We start from the raw sequence: 17,718 nt of genomic DNA, 5'->3' as shown, positions 1-17,718 counted from the left end.
TGGAATCCTCACAGACGTGGATGCGATGGGCATGACGGCTGCTGTTTTGCAGGCGAGCGGACTGAGGCCTGAGGGACACCCTCGGTCCTGCGAACCCGTGGACCAGCAGAACGGCGCCTAACACCCGGGCATCTGCGTGCACAGTGAAGCTTGCAAGCACCCGCCCGAGGCAGGACTGGGCTTCAGCTGGCGCACTCTCAGCTGGCGACAGCCCTGTTCCTGGTGCCCCCAAGCCCAGCACTCTGATGTCGTGCCAGGTGGCTCTTGAATGCCTACCAAGGGATGGACAGAGCCTGCAGTGTCTCCCCCTCTGCTGGCCAGGGAGCCCCTCCATCACGTTCATCCTTCACCCTTCCCCAGCAAGACCAGCCCAGCCCAGCAAGGGTGTCCTCAGAAAGGGCCCCGAGCGCTGACCAGGGGTGGGCGGGGTCTAGATGCCCCCCGAGCCCTGCCCCGCAGCCCCCGTTCCCACAGGACCAGCATCGCTTGAGTCCTGCCCACTGCCTGGGCGAGTGATGGAATTCAAGGATTCCTAGCTTTGACAAGCTACACCCTCTCTGACACGCTAATTAGTGTTTTCCCGTGGCTGCTAGTGGCCCTGCAGGAATGTCACAACACAGCCTTCCTGGGGAGGCCGGCGCTCAGCCCCTCCCAGGAGCCCGCCGCGGCTGCAGTGGCCCCTGGGAGCTGGGTGCCCGCCCCCGCTGGTAGCCCCCGGCAGCCCGGGTCCACTGGGCCCCAGAAACCGCAGTATCGTCACTCGATGCCTTAGAAACACGCGAGGGGGAAGTCAGGCTCCGAGGCCTGAGGGAAGGGGGACTATTTTTAGCAAAATTCACATCTCTGGAAAATCTCATGCTTTCCGGGAGGTGTCCCTGGTTGATGAGTGAGAGAGGCTCTGCGTGGAGAGGCAGCTGAAATGTGGGCTCATTCAGCCCCTTGCTGTCTCCACGCAGGACCCGAGCAAAACAGTGGCCTGCTGGGGGCTCCCCCATGGGGAGGGCCACCCCCACGGGGAGGACATCCACGTCTAGACCGCCATCACCGGCCAGGAGCCCACACTGTGTGGTCAGTGGGCTGGGGAAAGGCCCCCCATCCTTATCCAGCCCCTGCACGACTGCATGGGGCCCCAGAGGCTGTCTCAGGAGCCACCACCCATCTCTGAGGCTTAGCCTCTCCGCCGGCTGCCACAGGAGCAGGGGAACATCAGGGTCGGAGTGGGGGGATGTTCCATGTGAGTCAGTGTCCCGAGTCCTGCCGCCTGCCCCAGCCCAGCCAGGGGAAGACCTTTGCCCGGCTTGACAGAAGCATGGGTCCCAGGCCAGCCCAGAAGAACGGCGTGCAGGAGAAAGGGATTCTTAAAAAGCAAAGAAATACCCAACTGGAGTCCCCCATGGCGTGCCTGTCAGCTTCTCTCCTGCAGAACAGGGCAAGATGCGGGAGGGTTTGCTGAGCGACCCTGGAGTGGGGAGAACGCCGCTCACAGAGCCGGCAGCTCCCGGGGGCTGACGGACATGGGGCGCAGAACCCCGGGGAGGCGTCAGGAGGCTCTGCCCCCAGTCTCTGACTCTAAGTGCAGGGAATGTCACGTCTTGACGCCAGGCAGAACTGGGAGAAGCACAGGTTTCACCCTCACTGTTACCCCCGTAACAGGAAACCCGAGTCTGGAGCAAAGCAAGGGTGAGCTGTGGACACGAGGCTGTCTCTGGTCACTGTGGACAACAGAGAGAGGATCAAGAGTGTGCATGTAGACTTGGAAATAAGTGGTTTTATCTGCCCTGATGGTAAAGAATCTGCCTGCAATGTGGGAGACCTGGATTTGATCCCTGGGTTGGGAAGATCCCCTGGAGGAGGGCATGGCAACCCACTCCAGTATTCTTGCCTAGAGGACCCCATGGACAGAGGAGCCTGGTGGGCTACAGTCCACGGAGTCACAGAGGGTCAGATATGACTGACTGACTGACACGCTTTAATCTGCAAAGAAGGAGAAGAATTGCCCGTAGCCTGTGTCTCTGCAACCAAGAGACCCATGGAGACCCAAGAGGCCAAGAAGGCTGAGCCCTCGGTCACAGCTGAGGCTGCCGTCTCCCTCTCAGGCTGAGGCCACAGGTTCACCCCCTGGGGCGCAGACCCGCGAGAGAAGGGTGGTGGGTGCAGCCGGACGGTGGTGCTGATGGCATCGACTATGGCGGGCGTGCTGTCAAGAGCCCGCCAACTGAGGGCTAAATGCCAAGGGTCTCGGTGACTGCTCCTCCTCCCCCACCAGGCAGCAGGCCGACCGCACGCACGGACCCGAGGGGCCCATGGGTGTGAGCAGGCACAGCCCCCACCCCCTCGATACGATGCTGGCCGACCACAGTGAACCTCAGAGCTCATGTTCCTCCATAGGAAGCGACGTGCTCTCAGTCTCCCTAGGTGAGAAGAGGGATGCAAGGACAAGGGGCGGCTCCTGGCAGCAATGCAGTGACCATGAGGATAGTCAGCCCAAGGTCAGAGCCAACACGCGGAGAAGGCAGAGGCAAGAGAAACACAGAGGAGCAAGACGCCATCGCTCTGTGGCTGGGCCCAGAAGCCTCTGGGAGCCTCAGTTAGAAGATGAAATAGATCCACATATCTGCTGCATGCGCTCATGACCTGGGAGCTATGTGCCATTTTACAGGTGAGGGGACTGAGGCTCGGGGGATCTAAGCTGTGTGCCAGTGATCACGGAGGGGCAGGGGGCCATGGGTCTGCTTGGAACCAGCCTTCCGACCCTGATGTACACACTGTTCTGTTGCGTTTGGGCACCAGAGCCGTCCTTGGGGAGGGCAGGCAGATGAAGGGCTGGCAGTGGTCGCAGGCCAGGCAGCTCCCCGACTTCTCAGCAGGGAAATGGGGGCGGAGGTCAGCTGAGAACAAGGCTCCCACCGCTGCCCAGAGATCGTCCTCCCCTGGCCAGCAGATCACGTGGCTGAGGGGAGCGTCTGTGTGGCGTGTGCACACTGGGGAACTGGGTCTCGGGCACCTTCCACAGACCGGCAGGGGTGGGATCGCACAGCCCGGCTGAGAAATGTACCCGTCTCTGTCCTCCCCACAGAAACGCCCAAACCAGCGCCTTTGGGGGAATGGAGCCGGCTGCCAGCTCGGCGGGGAGGGAGGTTGGTTACGGAGCTTCTTGTGTGTGGCTGCCAGGCTCCTCTGTGCTGCCTCGGGGAAGGAATCCATGGAAGAAACAGGAGGTGTTTAGAAAGGATCTGGGGGAAGTGCAAGAAATACCCTGTTCCCTATTCAACTTCCCAGAACCTCTTCTGAAGTCTCAGATGCTGAGATTCCTGGGTGGCTGTGACCCCAGAAGCCCCACTTCTGTGGCTGGAAACGCGGCTTCGAAGCCTGGGAGGAGCCAAGAGCAGTCTCCTAGTCCTTGACCTCAGAGGGGTCCGGGAAGGTCCCTCTTCACGCACACAGACCCCTCGGGACTCACAGTCTCCCCGCCACGCCCCGCAGCAGGTATACAACAGAACCAGGTTCCTTGCCAACACCAGCGAGGCCAAGGGGAGCCCAGCAGGCAGGCAGCAGGGTGGACGCCGCCCCCCCCCCCCCCCCGGGGCAGAGGGTGTGAGAGGCCAGGGGCCAGGAAGGGGGCCTGGGGGCCTCGCCTCCTGTCAAAGGCAGAGGAAGAAAGCGACCCCTTCTCACAGCAGTCAGTTGGGACCCCAGTGTTGGGCAAATCGTACCTCGTCTCACCTCGAATCTCCCCACGCCATGGACCCGGGTTTATCGGGCTGGAAGCAGCCTCTGCAGAGATGGGGGGCGGGGGGTGGTCTCTCAGCCCCATTTTAAAAATGACTTAGCTCAGATCCCAAGCAGGAGGCAGCAGGAAATCACAACCCACTGAGTGAAGAAAACAGGAACGCAAATGTGACGAAGAGAAGTAAGTTCCTCCGGAGAGAAGAAGTAGGAGACACTTTCTTCTCACGGATTTTAAGCTGAACTCCCCGCACAGCGCAAGTGGGGGCCGGGCTGGCCAGCCACACCTCAGGGCACACCCTGACACCTCCAGGAACCAGCGTCGGGCTTCACCCAGCACTCCTGAGCTCACTCGAGGGCGACTGGGGTGTGGGGCTGCGGCCATAAGACCTGCCTCGGTCCAGGTCGTCATGGTCCCTGAAAAACCCCGTGGGGAGGGTTTCACGGGGCGGGTTTCCAAGCAGCAGGTGGCTTAGCGAGATGGTGGCCGTGGACGCAGGAGAATGGATGGTGGCGTCAGGGAGCTTTCTGAGGTCCAGGGCCAACGTGACGATGCTGGGAGGGAGGCGTCTAGGAGGGCCCTGGCCCCCGGCGGGAAGAGGCCCTGGCCTGCGAGGCTCGGCCCTGGGCAGGGGGGGTGCCTGGGTCTAGGGTCCCAGAAGCACAGGCTCAGCTGTGTCCCTCCCAGGCTGTGCACTGGGCGGCCCTGAGCCTCGGCTCACACGGGGGACGCCTGTGCGTCCCTGGGGAGCGCGCCCTGCGTCTGGAACCCAACACACAGTGTGACCGCAGAGAACTGACACCCTCTCCTCGACTCCAGAAGCTGGGCGTGCGTGACACCGCGCCTGCTGGGGTCCTGGGTCACCCCTCACGACCCAGCATTCCGTCTTTACAGCCGGGACACACCCGCCCTTCTGGACTGATGCGGGGAGGCAGGACCCCAGCCGCAGCCCTAGCCCCTGGGTTTGGCCCAAAGAGCCAAGCCGAAAATGTGAGTTGCTGAGTCATGTCCAACTCTTTGCGGCCCCAAGGATTGTAGCCCACCAGGCTCCTCTGTCCATGGGATTCTCCAGGCAAGAATACTAGGGTGGGTTCCCTTCCCCACCCAGGGGTCGGACCCAGGTCTCCTGCACTGCAGGCAGATTCTTCACTGTCTGAGCCAGCAGGGAAGCAGAAAGAGCCGAGCGGGGGACAGATCCGCATATTCATTTTACAGTAGAAACTCATTTTCCACTTCTTGTCAAAGGGGACTGCCTCTGTGGACGGAAATTCACCAGATTCCTGAAGCCACGGATGACTTTTAATATTATGGGAGTTCTGCATTTTCCACTAATTTAATTTCTGGGGCTATTAAAGGTAGCCTGAAGAAACAGCATCTGTTGAGCTGATGATAGACTGGAGAAGGAATTTCAGCAGCAAGATTGTAAATTTCCACTTTATCAGGGATCTTGGTATCTAAAATCAATTTGGGAAGGCATTGAAACGCTTATCAGGAGAATTTCTTGATCGGGGGCCTCTTGTGCCATTTTTCATTTTGATCAATCAGCTCCGACATTCTCCTGCTCGAGAAGGGCTCTGACACTCACATCCAGGTGCCGCCTTTGGAAAGTAAAACACTTAAGACATTTTGTTATTTGTGTCAAAATTCCAGCAGTCCTGAGTCTGCTTCGCTTCAATAACAACCGGGTGTGTTTCCATCGGAAGATCCTCTTTTCCAAGGAGCAGAAGACCCAGGCTGCAGAAGCTGGCCCCCTCACACAGCGGGGCTTCCCCGACAGAGGCGTCCTCTCTCGTGGAGATGGGCTGGGAGACCCTATGTCAGGAAGCCGCTCCCCCGGGGCCTGTGGCCGCCCGGGTTCACTCTGACTCTGTCAGCGACTTGCAGGTGCCAGCTGCGTGCCAGGCAAAGAGCGACGGGCAAGACACAGCCCCGTCATCCTGGAATTGACAGCGTGGGGCAGGTGGATGAGAAATGGCCACAGGAGGCCTCCAGGGCCGGAGTGCAACCGCTGAGAAGGGCGATGGAGGCAGCAGGCCAGGGCTTGCGGGCAGAGAGGCCGTGCCTCCCGAGAGGGACGGGGGAGCTGAAATCCACGGGGCGGGGGGTCGGGGAAGGGCGCACTCTTGGGGCAGCAGTGAGCATGTGAGGGGCAGTAGACAGTGTCCCTGGGGGGCGTGAGGCATGTCTGTAACTGCCCGACCAGCCCGTGGAGACCCCCATCCACAGCAGTCTGGAGGCGCGAGGGCGGGCGGGGCTGTTGCTGGAAGTGCTGTCTTCATCCAGATCTGAGGTCCTGGCGGTTGCTCAGGTCCGCATCCGGGGCCACCACACCGCCTCCCGATCGCCCCGCGGCCAGGCAGCAGACTACCAGGGGCCGCCCCAGTGCCCCAGAGCCTGGAGACCACTCTAAGCAGCCGGTCCCCAGAGCCGCGAGGCCCACAGGCCCCACGCTGCTTGCCACGCAAGGCCATCCTGCAACACAGCCAAGCACGTGGCGATCACATGGGCCCCAGGACGCCCGGCCTCTGGTGGTGGACAAGCGCCCGGTCTGCGGGGCCCACTCCCAGGACTGCAGGCTTGGCTGGCTCTAAACCAGATGCTTGTTTTCCAGGGGTCCTTGCAGGAGAGAGAGGTCCACCAGGCAGGCCACACAGACTCGCCTTCACTAACAGCTGACACCTCTGCCAGGGGGCGTGTCTGTCAGGGGGCGGCAAGGCCCCCGGGAGGAGGCAGGAGAGGCACTGATAGAGCAAGGCCTGGACTGGCCCTGAGGGCCACGGAGACCCCCGAGTGAGCCCGGGGGGCCCTTAGAACGGGGAAACCCGGCGCCCGTGTGCGGCCAGCGAGCAAACCACCCCCACCTGCAGGACGCGGCCCGGGCAGACCCCTCACGGGGCTATGATATCACTGTGGGGAGGGCAAGCGCATTCTGGAAAGGGCCTGATGGTAAACGGGGAGGGCCCGCAGGACCCCGGGCCCTGCCATCGCAGCAGAAAGCCGCGCCAGGTGAGCAAATGGGCCTGGGCCCTTTGCACAAACAACCCAGCTCTGGCTCTCGGCTCTGCTGGCCCCTGGACTACGCTGTTTCACCCTCAGGCCATCCCTGGAGGCGTCTGTGATGCCCATCTTGTTGCTAGGCAACCAGAGATGGGAAGGACCGGCTGGGGCCAGGGCACTGGCTGGAGGCGGGCTCACTGCCCCTCCCTCTGCCCGAGCGCCCCCGACCCCACCCTCTCCTTCCAGTGAGTCAGAGAAGCGAGACCGACCGAAGATGAAAACACCTAAAGGGATCTGTCGTAAGGAACTGGCTCCCACGGTCACAGAGGCTGAGGAGTCCCGAGACCGGTGGTCAGACCAGGGGCGCTGCCGGCGTCAGTTCAGGTCCAATTCAAGGCAGCTGAGGGGGCTCCCGAGCGCAGGAGTCGGGCAGGGAGCCCTCGGCCCTTCCTCCGTCTGTGTCCGGCAGTGGGGGTCTTCAGCGGGTGGATGAGGCCACCCACGGTGGGGAGGGTCCCCACTTCACTAAGTCTATCAGCTTGAATGCCAGTCTCATCCAGAAACCCCCTCACAGACCACCCAGGATGGTGCTGAAGCAGACCTCGGGGGCCCGTGGCCCGGTCTAGAGGACACGTCAACCTAACCGGCACGCTCCTGCAGGAGACACCACCGTCACTCAGATTAGCATTGTTACTGCTGTTGATTATTCCATTTGCGGACGCAGAACCACTCTCGGGGGTCAGGCAGCTGGCCCGAGGCCCTGGGACTCACAGGCACACCGCCCGCATGTCCGCAGCCCTGGGACGCCGGCGCTCCTGGGGAGGGCGCACGCCCAGCGGCCCCCCGCCAGGCCCCCAGGACTGCGCTCTGAGCCCCACGGAGCCCCTCTCCGGCAGGCGCGGAGGCTCTGGCCGGGCCGATTCCCCAGCCCTGGGCCTCGCTTTCTCTCTCACATCTCCGTTCCCAGCTCAGACCAGGCACCCAGCGACCTTCCCGGTCCTCGGCTCACACAAGCCGGTCCCCTAAGGCCCCGCGGTGTGTCCCAGCCCTGCCCGGAGCCCAGCTCCACGGCTGCCCCTGAGGAGGGGACAAGGGCAGGGGGCAGGCTTGGCTCTGATCATCCAAGGCGGAGAAAGTAAAGCATGTCCGAGGAACCGTGGCCATTTTCCAACAGGCTGTCTTCAAGGCTGGGGCGGCAGCTGGGTCTCCGGATACACATGTAACAATGTCCCAGGTCCCCGCGGATGAAGGCCCACAACCGGGAGGCTTAAACAGCAAAGATGCCCTCTCTCCCAGGGCTGGAGGCTGGCCGTCCGGACTCTCCGTCAGCAGCCGGCTTCCCTGCAGTCCCCCCCGCCCCGCCTGTCGCCGGCAGGCCTTGGGCTTCTAGGCTGGCGGCCGCGTGGCTCCAGGCCCCGCCCCTCCCCTTCCCTGTGTCCAGCCTTCACACGGCCTTCTCTGCTCCGCGTGTCCCCTCTGGATGCCAGACACGCCGGGCGGACGCGTGAGTGAAAGTCGCTCAGTCGAGTCCGACTCTGTGCCACCCCATGGACTACACAGTCCATGGAATTCTCCAGGCCAGAGCACTGGAGTGGGTGGCCTTCCCCTTCTCCAGGGGATCTTCCCCAGCCAGGGACCGAACCCAGGTCTCCCGCACTGCAGGCGGATTAGGCCCACCCTAATCCAGCCTCACGGCCCCTTAACTGATGTCTTAATTATTTCCGCAAAGGCCTTGTCCCCAGTAAGGCCGCGTTCACGGGCACAGGGCTCAGGGCTTGAACACCCCTCTGGGGGACACTCGCGCCCCCCGCAGACGGACACGTGGATTTCCTGAGCACCTGGAACGCCAGCTTTCCGGAAGGACGCCAGGTGAGGAGTGACCCGTGACCCGGCCTGGGTGGCACCGGCCGCGCCCCGAGGAGGCAGGACCACGTGCAGGTGGGCCCAGGGGGCCATCCTGACGTCAGAGGCGCCCCCTTCAGTCCAGTCCTCAGGTGGCTGCCCCTCTCAGAGCTCCTGACCCTGGGGAGGCCCCCCCGGGGCCCGGCGCCCACACGTCGTGGGTCCACGCCCACGTGTAGCACAGCGGCGGGGCTGCAGGGGTGCAGAGCCAAGCGCCGCAGTGTCCCAGGAGGACCACGCCTGGAGGCCTGGGCGGGCGCAGCGCACCTGAGCGGGACCGCAGGAAAGGCTACGCCTTAGGAGCAGGACCAACCCCACCCTCGAGGAAGAATCTCTGTTCAGTTCAGTTCAGACTCTCTGTGACCCCATGGGCTGCAGCACACCAGGCCTCCCTGTCCATCACCAACTCCCGGAGTTTACCCAAACTCATGTCCAGAGTCAGTGATGCCATCCAGCCATCTCATCCTCTGTCGTCCCCTTCTCCTCCTGCCCTCAATCTTTCCCTCTGTAAGCCCATCTAATAAAACTCAAAACCGAGTCTGGGAATCAGCTCGCTTGCCAGTAAACGAGCTACTTCTCAGAACAAAACTCAACACTCTCTCAAGAAAGACAAAAGCACCCAGACTCTCAAAGTATCAGCAATGTCAAGCATGCAACAAAAATGATGAGACGTGAATAAGCCAGGCACTGTGACCTATAAACGGGGGAGGGGAATAGTCAGGGAGACTGACTTCGAAAAGACCCCGGTTTTAGAAATAGACAAAGAGTTAAAGCAGCTACTATAAATATATTTGAGTACTAAAAAGAGATTAGTTCATTAAAAATGAATAGGGGGAAAACCTCAATAAAGAAATGGAAAGTATAAAAGAGAATAAAGAGACAGTTCTAGGACTAAAGAACTTAATGTGTTAAACTGTGACACTTGCTGGCTGGAGATAATAACACATGGAAAATGGCAGGAGAAGGGGCCAGTGAACTGAGATGTGGAGCCATAGCAACTCTCCTCTCTGGAGAAGAGACAGAAAAAGTACTGAGAAAAATGAACCGAGATTCCACAAGCAGTGGGGAAACATCAAGAGACAGAACATACGTCTCTTTATGAGAATGGGCCAGAAACAGAAGACTTGAAGGACTAATGATGAAAACTCCCCCTGACTTTGTGAATTACAGAAAACTTACATATTGAAGCATCTCAGCCAACTCCTAGTAGAAGAAGTACGAAAGAAAACAACTCCCGGGCACAGCATGATTAGATCACCAAAAACCAAAGACTAAGAAAAAACTCTTCAAACAGATCTGTCGCCTGCAAGGAAACAAAAGTGCTTCCTGGAAGTGATGGGGACAGAAAGTGTGGGATTGAGGACGTGTCAATCCAAAACTGTACGTCCAGTGATGATATCCTCCAAAATGGAAGCGGAAAAAGATATTCACAGGGAAGCAGAGAATTCACCACCTGCACTGTAAGAAATATTGAGGAAAGTTCTTTGGGATGAAGGAATTGACCCAGACAGAGATTCCCATCTGGAGGGGTATAGAAGAGTTGTTGTAATTCAGTCTCTCAGTCGTGTCCAACTCTTTGCAACCCCATGGACTGCAGCACGCCAGGCCTCCCTGTCCATCACCAGCTCCTGGAGTTTGCTCAAGCCCACGTTCATTGAGTCTGTGATGCCATCCAACCATCTCATCCTCTGTCGTCCCCTTCTCCTCCTGCCCTCAATCTTTCCCAGCATCAGGGTGTTTTCCAGTGAGTCAGCTCTTCACATCAGGTGGCCAAAGTATTGGAGCGTCAACCTTAGCTTCAGTCCTTCCAATGAATATTCAGGACTGATTTCCTCTAGGATGGACTGCTTGGATCTCCTTGCAGTTCAAGGGACTCTGGGTGTGATAAATACGGAGGCGGCCATCAAGGAGTTGGTTTTTTTGTTAATTTCTTGAAAAGGCAGCATCTGCCTCCTAGGATGCACTGAGAATGGTACAACCCCACTTCTGGGTGGGCCTCCGGAGAATGCACGGCCCCAGGTGGACAGACTTGAAAAGGCCTGTGCCTCATTCAGAAGCATCTCCTGACTGTGGTCACTGCACTGTGATGATGTGAGAGCTGAACTTGCTCAGCGCTGAGACGGGGGTGGTGGTGGGGGACTTCCCTGGTGGTCTGGCGTTTAGGACTCCGAGCTCCCAGCGCCCGTCCCCCAGTCAGGGAACAAAGTCCTGCCCGCTGCGCTACACAGAAAAAAACACACAAGAAAGCGATGAAGGCGAAGGGCCCGCCCCGTGGTTCTGACTTACTGTCACACGGCTCAGGAAACATGGTGCAGATGTGTGTGCACGCGCGCAGTGACAGAGAGAGAAGACACATCATATGTGAGAGCGCCTCGTACCACTCGTGCAATTTTTCTGTAACTATAAATGATGTAAAAAAGAAAAGATTTTTTTTTAAATGATCATTTCAGTAACAGCTAGTTGTATGGTAGGTGTTTGATGTGTTTCTCCACTAAAGAGTGAGCTCTAGGAAGCAGGGCCCCTCCCCAGCGCGCTTTGGCCTGCTGTGGGGTGTGTCCACGCGGACATGGGAGCCTTGGGGCCTGGTCCCAGCTCAACTGCGCAGCGTCCGAGAGACCCTGGCCCTCACTGCCCTCCTGGGGCGGGAAGAGGAATACACGCCCCGCTCTGCAACGCTGTCTGCGTCTGTCTGTCTGTCTGTCTGTCTGTCTGCATCTCTCTCTCTCTCTGGGTCTCCCTCTCTGTCTCTCTGCGTCTGTCTGTCTGTCTCTATCTGCGTCTATCTGCCTGTCTGTCTCTCTCTCTCTGTCTCTCTGCGTCTGTCTCTCTCTCTCTGTGTCTGTCTGTCTGTCTGTCTCTCTGTCTCTCTGTGTCTGTCTGTCTGTCTCTCTGCATCTGCTGTCTGTCTCTCTGTGTCTGTCTGTCTGTCTCTCTCTCTGTCTCTCTCTCTGTCTCTCTCTCTGTCTCTTTATGTCTGTCTGTCTTTGTCTCCCTGTCTGTCTGTCTCTCTGTCTCCCTGCGTCTGTCTTTCTCTCTCTGTCTCTCTGCATCTGTCTGTCTCTCTGCGTCTGTCTGTCTGTCTCTGTCTCACTGCGTCTGCTGTCTCTCTATGTCTCCTTCTCTCTTTCTAGACGACAAGCTGCCCTCTTCAATTCCAGACGAGTGGACAGCTGTTGTCATGCCCTTTCATGGAGGACTATCAAAGCAAAGCATAAGTGAGCCGTCCGCAGACTCCTGGCCCCAAGGCGCTGACCAGGGACGACTTCTGTCCTCGGGATGCCGTGTGATCAAGGGATGTCTCTGCGTGGGGACGTGCGCCCGCTGCCCCCTGTGTGTCCCGAGTGCCGGGCGCTGCTGCTGGCTCCCCTGTGTGCCGGGCACCTCTAGGTGGGCGGGAAGCCCCTAGGGACAGAGACCCTGCGTCCTGAGTCCCTCTCAGCCTCCTCGATCCCGGGCACAGGGCAGGGCTCGGTGAGTACACAGGGCCGTCAGGGGCTGAATGACCAGATCCCGAGTGGCATCTCCTGACAGCGGGTCTGAGCCTCAGCACACGGCCCCCGCCCCATGCCTGGCACCACGGGGAGGTCTCAGCCTGGGGGAGCCCCGAACCCCCTGTCAGATGCTCTCGGTGGCTCCTGGGCCAGACCCTTCTTCACTCCTGATTCCTCCCTCTGCTCACACCTCGCTGACGGTGGTGGCCTGAACACTCTTTTTTTTCCCCCAACCATGCATCCATCCTTCAGGAGTGCCTCGGGCTCCTGTCTGCAGGGCATTGCTGTCCCGGGAGCAGAAGAGGGGTCCCTGCGGCCGGTGAGTGATGACAGGTGCCGGCTGAGAGCCCCTGCCACCCTGACCCCAGCCCCACCAACCCGGCCTGGAACCCGTCTGCCAACCCACGTCCCTGGACGAGCACGCACCCCGACCCCCGACCCTCCATTCCCGAAGCCGCCAAAGATGCTTCGCGTGGCTGTCGGGGCCGCAGGGGAGGAAGCCTGCCAGAGCCCGCGTGTGGGTGGAGCCCAAGGGCAGCGCTGCCTGTGCAAGCCCACCGGGAAAGGAGGCTGCTATTTTTTCAGCAAAAAAAAAACGTCTTGCTGCCACTCTGCACAAGAAGGGCGGGCCAGTGCCCTCATTGGGGGCTCCCCCGGCTGCGCCCCCCGCCTGTCCCCATCACAGCACCCGTCCTGGCCAGCAAGGGGCCTCGGGGTCAGCGGAACTCAGGGACAGAGTCTCACCTGCCCCCCCACCGTCGTTATTCCTGGGAGGGGCGTGAGCATGTCCTTGGACAGCCCGCCTCCCGGCCATCTGGCCCTGACAGAGCCTGGCGGTGAGAAGCAGCTGGCTCTGGGCTGAGGTGCTCCCGCGACCTCTGGTACCGACTTCCAGGGCACGGCTTCCCGCGACTTCGTGATGCTAATGACTCTGGAGTTGGCTGGAGCCCAAGGTGCTGCAGACCGTCCACCACCAACACAACGAGGGATTCAAGTCGGGAGCAGCGCTCCTAAGACGGGCCGGAAGAGAAGGCTCCAGAGAGCAGCGAGGGTTGTGTGTCTGGGTCAGGGCCATGAGTCCTGCCAGAAGGAAGGTCTCCCTAAGGACCTAGCCTTCCTGTCTGGGACGAAGGGTCAGCCAGGGTCCCCATCACCGTCTGAAGAAGGGTCTCAGGGTCACGCCTCCCCTCCCTGACCTTGCACCCAGCCGTGGGCACGGCGGATCTGGGCAGAGCCACCCCTTGGCTGGAGGCACAGCTGCCCCTCGGTCTCCACCCCCCATGACCTCACACTGACCCCCCCACCCCAGAAGCCCCCCAGCTGTGCTCCTCAGCATGCAGCTGGGAAGGTCACGGGCCAGGCTCAAGGTCACCATGCGTGCCCCTCCCTTGGAGGGCAGGGAGAGCCGGGCACAGACCAAATCCACTCCTCCCCTCAGCTGCAGGACTCGTAGGGGTGGTGTATTGGTGGGGGACAGCCCTCTGGACATCAACCCTAAGTAGCATGAACGGTGACCTCCCTGCCTGTTTCTTCTCGGGATTCAGGGCCCATAACATGCATGTGATAAGTAACAGCTACGACTGTTGTCTAGTTATAAAAGCAAATGCCAGGGAAAGCGCACGACCCCCAGACACAAGCAGGGTGATGCTGGGCCATCCCAGGGCACAGCGTCGCTGCCGGAGTCCAGGAGGAGTGAGAGCTGGTCGGGCCAGTGAGCGGGCCTGGGGGCAGGCAGCGTTTGGCAGGTGCGGTGGGCGTGTCGGAGGCTGTGCTGCCAGGAGGGCAGGGGAGGGCGAGGCTCCAGCCCTCTGGCTGCGGGCGGCTGGGTGGACTCGCTCCAGCCGCAGGGTTTGTGTGGCCGGGCTGGACTGGGCTGACCCCGCCTTCCCCGGGGTCTGTCCGAGGGCTGCATGGAAGGGCCACGGACCGTCAGCCAGCTTGGTGGGCCCAGGGCTGGGGTCGCAGGGGCTCTGGACCGGCTGGCCGTGGCCGAGCGTGTCATCACTGGACCTGCTGCAGGGAGGGGCCGGTGGGTCTGGGTGGCCGCGCGGAAGGAACACCGCGTCACCCGTGGAGACGTCGTCTGTACGCTGACCGCGTCACGTGACTGTGAAGGGCCGCTCTGCGCCGGGCGAGGACGCCGGCCCGGGGAGCACGGACGCCGCACCGTTAGGTCTGGGTGCGAGGCTCCCCCGGGCGCCCGGGGTGGTGCAGGGGGTGATGGGCAGCGAACACTGATGGTCATACCTGGGCTTCCCTGGGCTCCACTGAGCCCACGCCAGATCCGAGAGGGAAGGGGATGGGCAGGGCCAGGTCCCCGCCCGAGGCGCCACCATCCCGCGGGGCCCGCAGCGGCCGCTCCCGGAGCGGAGGGCGGGGCAGGTGCGGTCAGGGGGCCCGCAGCCCCAGCACGGGGCAGGCCCCGGGCTCTGCTTGTGCGGGCGGCGGGAGGCCCTGCTCAGCATTCCCCTCGACTCAGGGAGGCGCCAGGCGGGGGCTGACAGGTCAGCGACTCTAAGGCGGCACAGACAACCTGATGGGCCCCAGCCGGCACTGTTTCTCCAGGTGGCACCCCGGAGTTCTTCTTTCATCGTGATTGGCCAGCTGGGACAAAAAGCGCAGCAAGCAAATTCCCCAGCGAGCCGCGAGACCCCAGTGAGAACCACCGCCTTCGCAGGGCCGGCCACTCGGTCTTCAGGCCCCACTGGGGTCAGCCTTGCGCTCACCCTGGGAGGGGTTCAACGGGCGGGTGGGGCCTGAAGGGAGGGGAGGCTGGGGCTCCCAAGTCGGCCCTGTGCTCTCCTCCGCCGAGCACCCCCGCCTGAGCCTAGAAAACGCGCCGAGCTGGACTCCAGTCTCCAGGACTGGCCGCTTAGGACAGGCCGCGTGTCCAGCAGAGGCTGGGGCCTCCGATTGCCGCATCCCCTCTGACCAGCCCCTTCTACCTGGTGCCTCGCGGCCCGTGTGCAAACGCTGACCCTGGGTCCAGCTCTCTAAAAGCAACATCAGAAACACACAGACCTGCTTCCTGAACATAACGTCAAACGAAGAGGGACCCAGGGACCCGCTCCTCTTTTAGGCAATTGTCTTAGTGCTAAATCAGCCCGGCCAGCAAACACCCGTCACTGGGGCCGGCCGCTGCGGGAGTTCGCAGCGGGAGAGCTGACAGGGCTCGTCTGCCCTCAGCCGGAGGGTGCTTCGTACCAGGAGCCACAGCACGGGGACGGCAGGACGGGTGCCCAGAGGTGCTGCGAGGTCTGGGCCAGACCCCGTGCACAACGAGCACCGTCTCCCCGAGGCCGGAGCCGCGCTCGGAGGTGGGGGTGTTATCAGCCCAGGTTCCCTAACGAGGACCAGAGGCTGGGAACTGGGTTAACCGTGAGTCGCTGTAGCCGGGGAACGTGGCCTGGCATACGTGGACGAGGACCACGTCCCCAGAACCCAGAAGAGGGAGCCACACGGCCCCAGTGTTTTCACAGGCGCGTCTCTTTCTGCCTAGAAACGGGGCGCCCAATAGTCAGCGGAGTGATCACCACTCCCTTCTTCAACTTTTGGAATTTTCTGAATTTACTTTCTTTTGCAGTAACGATGGATTCACAGGGTGGTTGCTGGTGGGAGGGGGGTGGTGACAGTCTCCTTCAACTTTCTAAATTTTCTGAACTGTTTTTTTTGCAATAACGATGGATTCATTTTATAATAAGAAAACAATAAAGCTATTTTTAAAGGCAGGCAATTGACACCTCCGAGAAGGGGAGCGTGGCAGGCTGGGATGAATCATCCGGCCGTCAGATTTGCCGGCACCCCTCTGAGGGACCCGGCAGGGCCTTAAAGGCCAAGGACACCCCTGCCCGGGATGGACCAAGCCCTCGGAGGAGGGGCCCGAGGCAGAAGGTGAGCAGGGGAGGGAGGAGGCGCCGGCCCCCGGCAGCGATGAGACAGTTCCGTCACTAACATATGGGACTTCCTTCTGCTCCCCCGCCTGCTTCTCGACCAACCTGCACTTCAGAACACACACACACACACCCCTCCACCAGGGCTCGGGGGTGGGCGTCAAACAGCGCCCCTTCTTAGGAACAACAACGTGAGGGGGGCGTACAGGCCGCCTGCAGGGGAGGTCCCGCCCGTGGTGCCTCGGCCGGCCGTTCCAGGCAGCGTCCCGGTTGAGCTGTATGTCCAGCAATGGGGAGGGTCTGCATGCACCATCCACACCCCTCATTATAAAGCAGCCCACGCGTTTCAGCTCTTCCTGAAACACCAACCAGCCCAGACCAGGGGTTTCTAACCGGCTCTTCTGGTTTTGCCAATCTCCCATCCTGCTTCTGAGAAGGGCAGTGCCCCAGCCCTGCCCCTCCCCCAGCCCAAGCCCCCAACAACGAGATGAGGAGCGCGTTTGGCCTCATGCGTGCTTGATGGATGGACAGAGCTTGGGAAATGACGCAGGCGCCAGCCGCAGAGCGGCAGGTGATGGTGGGAGATTAAACCAGCCTCATTAGAGCCTCACTCCTGGCCCCCTGCCCGGGGGTCAGCCGCGCTCCGTAGAACAATCCATCACCGGGTGGGCAGCAGCCTCTCTTCCTGGGGCCACGACCAACCGGACGCCCAGCGCCCAGCGCTGGCTCAGCCCCTCGGAAATGCCTTTCAAACGCCGTCCTCAACGAGGATTTCATTGAGTGTAACAAGGCATCTAACATGTGTTGAAAGGACACCCTCCTGGAACTAAGCATCATTTAAGCAACCACTCTGCCTTCCCGGCCGTGGCCCCACCCCAGCCCACCGACAGCCGCCCACCTGGCTTCCAGCAAGCTCACATGCCTTTTTGCTAATCTACAAGGAACCTAAGAGGCAGAGGCGGGCCCTCTTGCTCACCAGGTCCCAAGCCACAGTCCTCCTTCCAGGAGGTGGGACGGGAGGTGGGGTCCCGTGACCGGTTCCAGCCAGTGAGACGCAAGCAGCCTTTCCAGGTGGAGGTGCTGACCTTCCATCTCCTCCCCACCGTGGGAGGCACGGAGGCCCCGGGCCAGGCCATGGGCTGGAGGACGGCTGCCCTGGAGAGCGGCCGGGCCCAGGGCAGCGTCCGAGGGAGAGGGGCCAGCGTGGGGGCTAGCACCGAGCTTCCAGGTCCCCGGCCCCTAGGAGTGCCCGCTCGGGGCCCTACTGCTCGCTGGGCGGGGACTGTGGGGCAGAGGACCGGGGTCTTGCCTTTGGGACTCGCAGCCCATGAGAAACTGCAGAACCACTCCGCCTGTCCCATTTCAGGAACAAGGGACTAGATTCTGAGGAAGGAAGGTCATCCCCAGCCAGGCTGCGGCAGAGCCCTGATGGGTACCTGCCGGGTCCTCCGACCCAGGCTCGAGCATCACCCTGGGTGGACTGTTTGTTCTAGATGCTCTGGAGTCTCACGATGGGTTATGGGAAATCCAGGCAGCTTTGGGGACTCAGATGGAGCCACTGGGGTCACTGGAGCAGCTGAGGGTAGAAGCGAGACGTCCCTGCCCCCTGCCTCTGTCACATCTTGCCCCCAGGGAACTGGGAGAGAGCTGAGCCCCTGGTCACAAGCTCAGTCTGGGGCCGTCATTCTGCACAGATGCACCGGCTTGGCGG

The sequence above is a fragment of the Muntiacus reevesi genome, chromosome 3 (genome assembly GCF_963930625.1).
Source record: "Muntiacus reevesi chromosome 3, mMunRee1.1, whole genome shotgun sequence".
Classification (NCBI taxonomy): domain Eukaryota; kingdom Metazoa; phylum Chordata; class Mammalia; order Artiodactyla; family Cervidae; genus Muntiacus; species Muntiacus reevesi.
Note: the sequence above shows the minus strand (reverse complement) of the source record.